The following is a 5,366-nucleotide window of genomic DNA, read 5'->3' on the forward strand; positions in this document are numbered from 1 at the left end:
TTAGTGTTTAATTATTATTAGTTCAATTACTTCATATTTCTCAAATCAAAATTATAACCTAGTTGATATGTTTTTATACTTACAATAGTTTAGTTTCTATCTTGTAAGTTCATATCTTTCCTTTTATTTTAACACATAATGTTAAAAACAAAGTTAACATTTTTTTTAATTACGTTATACTTTCCTTATACAAAACCAAGCATGTAAATTGGTTATGCTTAAATATCCATACTTCTGTTGGGATTTAATTTGAACAAAAGAACTGTTGGTGTGTTTGTGCGAGTCTTTAGCTACTGGCAGTTGTGGCAATCCAGCATGGAGATAATATAGGAGTGCTGCAGAATAAATATATTGGTGATGTAGTTTGTTCAGGACTTTCTGTTTAGATCCTAGTTTGTACGAGTCAATTATTAATCTTTGTTGTTTAAGTCTATATAATGTAACCTTAGTAGTAATAAAACAAACAGTTCAGCATTATCTTTGTTTTCTCCAGTGTATATAAACACACAGCTATATATATATTGTATACGATTCATAACAGACCTTCAATCTGGTATCAGAGCCAGAAAAATCTGTTTATGCCCAAGTACATGCCTAAGGCACAGTCGATGGAGACGGGTAAGAACAAAGATGAAATGATCAGCTTGAACTATCCCATTTTGACAAGAGCTAATTATACAGCATGGGCTATGAAAATGAAGGTGTATATGCAGGCTCATGGCGTTTGGGATGCAATATCACCTAAGAATCCTAAATCAACGACGGTTGGCGATAAGATGGATAAAACGACTCTGGCAGCAATATACCAGGGTATCCCAGAAGATGTTCTTCTTTCTCTTGCGGACAAGGAGACAGCTAAGGAAGCATGGGAGGCAATTAGGACATTATGCCAAGGAGCGGAGAGAGTCAAGACTGCAAGAGCTCAAACACTCAAGGCAGAATTCGAGTCCATGACAATGAAAGACTCAGAATCGGTGGATGACTTCTCCATGAAGTTGAACAACCTGGTCACATAGATATGTGCACTAGGAGAAGAAGTGACAGAAAGCTATGTGGTAAAGAAATTACTACGAGCGGTACCCTCTAAATTTTTACAAATCGCATCTACTATAGAGAAGTTCGGGGATCTCAGTGTAATGAGAATGGAGGAAACCGTGGGGTCGCTGAAGGCTCATGAGGAGAGAATTAAAGGACAACCCGAGACAGGGGGAGGAAAATTATTGCTGACTAGGGAGGAATGGATTGAACGTGAAAGGGAAGACGAGAGCAAATTATTGCTAACAAGAGATGAATGGATGAGACGCTCAAATAAAGGAAATCCTGATACTTCACAAAAGAACAGAAGTAAGGAATACAATCGAGGTGCTCGAGATAAAAGTAAGGTTCGTTGTTTCAACTGCAGCGCCTATGGTCATTATGCAGTTGAATGTAAGAAACCCAGGCGAGAAAAAGAAATTAAGGAGGAAGCTAATATGATACAGATTCCAAACGACGAACCTGCACTATTGGTGGTGGAAAGCACGAAAGAAATGAACGGAACACTAATGATCAATGAAGAGCAAGTAATGCCCAGGTTAAACCACAAAGGTACGAAAGAGATAGAGTCAAATCTGTGGTACTTGGATAATGGTGCCAGTAACCACATGACTGGACAATTCTCAAAGTTCAGAGAGATAGACACTAAGCTAACAGGACAGGTGAAATTTGGCGATGGATCGATGGTTAAAATAAAGGGTAAAGGATCTATAATTTTGAAATGCAAGAACAGAGAAAGCAGAGTTCTGAACGAGGTATATTATATTCCTTCACTTCGAAGTAATATTATTAGCCTTGGACAGCTTTCGGAAAATGGGTACAGGATAATTATTAAAGGTGAAAATCTTTGGGTACACGAAGACGGTGATCTATTGATGAAGGTAAAGTGATCGCCCAATCGCCTGTACAAAATCATCATAAACAGCAGTGAGTCAATGTGTCTTGCAGCAAGGAGTGACAACGAAAATTGGTTGTGGCACTCACGTTTGGGTCACGTCAATTTTAAGGCTTTGAAACTTATGAGTGCTCAAAACATGGTGCTTGGAATGCCTAAAATTCAACCAACCAACAATGTGTGCACCAGATGTTTAATGTCGAAGCAAGCGAGAAAGGTATTCCCTCAAAAATCAAGCTTCACTGCCAAAAAGACACTCGAGCTAGTCCACGGTGACCTGTGTGGACCTATCACACCATGTACTCCAGCAGGTAACAAATATGTATTTGTTTTAATCGATGATTATAGCAGAGTAATGTGGACGTATCTATTGAAAAATAAGAGTGAGGCATTCGATGCATTTAAACATTTTGGTGTTTTAGTTGAAGATAGTCCAGAAAAAAGGATCATGACTTTTAGAACAGATAACGGAGGGGAATTTACTTCCAGGGAATTTACTCAGTATTGCGAAGAAGCAGGAATTGTCAGGCATTTTTCAGCTCCCTACTCTCCCCAGCAGAATGGTGTAGTGGACAGACGTAACAGAACCTTGATTGAGATGGCGAGGTGCTTGTTGAAAGAAATGAATTTACCCAATTATTTCTGGGGGGAAGCCGTCTGTCATGCCACATATTTGATCAACAGACTCCCGACTCGTGCTGTAACCAGAATTACTCCCTATGAGGCTTGGTCGAAGGAAAAACCCACGTTGAACATCTCAGAGTATTTGGTTGTGTGGCTCATGTAAAGGTTCCAACTGTAAATTTAAAAAAACTAGACTCCAGAAGTAAGACAATGGTCTATCTCGGAAAGGAAGCTGGCACAAAAGCATTCAGAATGTATGATCCAGAGAAGGAAACTATTTGTGTAAGTCGAGATGTTGTGTTCGAGGAGGGGAAAGCATGGAACTGGTCAGAAAGCTCGAAAGATATGATTAATGCACAACTGGGATCTTTTACTATGGCGATGAATACTTTGGTGACATCCAATGAGCTCAATGAAAATGGAGAAGAAGCAGCAAGTTCCACTCAAAGAACATCCAGCCAAGGTGATGGCTACAGTGATCATACCATAATCGATGATGTGTCTGACACAATTTCTGGAAGTGATACCGAAAGGTCACCGGAAGCTGTTGGTTCTGTTGCAAGTTCAGAATCAAGTGTCGAGCCTCGAAAATACAGGCAATTAAGTGATATCTATAATGAAAGTGAACCCATTAAATTGGAGGACGAGGAGCTGTACTTGATGGGTTTAGATGAACCTGCAAATTATACTCAAACTTCAAAGGGGACTGAATGGATGGAAGCTATGAAAGTTTAGATGAATGCTGTCGAAAGAAATGGGACTTGGAAGCTAACGGAACGGCCTCCAGGACATAAACTCGTTGACCTGAAATGGATTTACAAGATTAAGAGAGATGCAAATGGGAAGATTGTCAAGCATAAGGCCAGAATTGTTGCCAAGGGATATGTACAGAAACAGGGCGTTGATTTTTATAAAGTTTTTGCACCAGTTACTCGTATCGAGACAATTAGGCTACTGCTTGCTCTTGCTGTAAAAGGTAATTGGGAGGTGCACCACCTTGATGTTAAAACGGCCTTTTTAAATGGTGAAATCAGGGAAGAGGTTTATGTCAGGCAACCTGAAGGATTCGTTAAGCCAGGCAAGGAACATCTGGTTTACAAACTTGTTAAAGCCTTGTATGGCCTTCGTCAGGCACCAAGAGCATGGTATGCAAAGTTAAATAAATGTCTCGAAGAACTGGGTTTTGTCAGATGTGCATATGAGCAAGCTGTTTACACCAAAAGTGTGGGAAATGAAGCTTTGGTAATTGGCGTTTACGTAGATGACATTCTAGTGACTGGAGCAAGTTTGGCAGCCATCACAGAATTTAAAAAGCAAATGGCTCAAGTCTTTGATATGAGCGACTTAGGCAAGCTAAGCTACTACCTTGGTATAGAAGTTGAGCAGGGAAAAGGCTACATCTGTTTAAAATAGACTGGTTATGCGAAGAAAATACTTAATAAAGCTGGTATGTTGTACTGCAATCCAACTAAGGTTCCTATGCATCCCAAGGAGGTCATAAGCAAGGACGAGGGAGGTACAGAAGTAAATCCCACTGAGTTCAAAAGTGTAATTGGTGGCCTGAGATATCTCGTCAATACCAGACCAGACTTGGCGTATGCGGTGGGCATTGTGAGCAGGTTCATAGAAAGGCCAACTATACTACACCAAGCTGCAGCAAAACACATACTTCGTTATGTGAAAGGGACTCTCGAGTTTGGCCTGATGTATTTGCACAATAAGGAGAATGAGGTGTTGATCGGATACTCGGATAGTGACCTGGCCGGCAACGTGGAAGATAGGAGAAGCACAGGAGGCATGGTGTTCTACCTAAATAATAGTTTGATAATGTGGGCGTCTCAAAAACAAAGATGCGTTGCACTTTCTTCGTGTGAAGCCGAATTCATGGCTGCGACTGCTGCAGCATGCCAGGCAGTTTGGTTAAAAAGGCTGTTGTCTCAGATTGCAAAAATTAATGTTGGTCCAGTTACTTTATTCATTGATAATCAGTCTGCGATTGATTTGGCTAAAAATCCGGTATTCCATGGTCGTAGCAAACATATAGATATCCGGTATCACTACATACGCGAGTGTGTGGAGAATGGAGAGATCGAGGTTAAGCACGTAAGAACGGAAGAACAACGTGCAGATTCACTTACTAAACCACTGGCTGCTGTTAAGTTTGAGTTTATGAGGAATTTGCTTGGAGTCTACAATTGTGCTCAGACATGTTCAAATTAAGGGGGAATCTGTTGGGATTTAATTTGAACAAAAGAACTGTTGGTGTGTTTGTGCGAGTCTTTAGCTACTGGCAGTTGTGGCAATCCAGCATGGAGATAATGTAGGTGTGCTGCAGAATAAATATGTTAGTGATGTAGTTTGTTCAGGACTTTCTGTTTAGATCCTAGTTTGTAGGAGTCAATTATTAATCTTTGTTGTTTAAGTCTATATAATGTAAGCTTAGTAGTAATAAAACAAACAGTTCAGCATTATCTTTGTTTTCTCCAGTTTATATAAACAAACAGCTATATATATATTGTATACGATTCATAACAGACCTTCAACTTCAAGGTGGATTACCGATTCTAGGTTAACCAAAATGAGAATAACTAAGAATTTTTACTCTAAGGATTCACACATGTGATCTTATTACAACTTATACAATATTATTTTTTTATAAATAACCTATTAAATAATTGTTAACATATCAACTCTCATGTGAAGATTTTAACCTAGCATGCATTTTTCAAATGAAAATAATTTTCTAACTTGTACATTTTTTTAAGCTGGCTATAACAGCTGCTAATGCTCAGGTTCTAGCACATAAAAGTAC

The sequence above is a fragment of the Apium graveolens genome, chromosome 6 (assembly GCF_009905375.1).
Source record: "Apium graveolens cultivar Ventura chromosome 6, ASM990537v1, whole genome shotgun sequence".
Lineage (NCBI taxonomy): Eukaryota > Viridiplantae > Streptophyta > Magnoliopsida > Apiales > Apiaceae > Apium > Apium graveolens.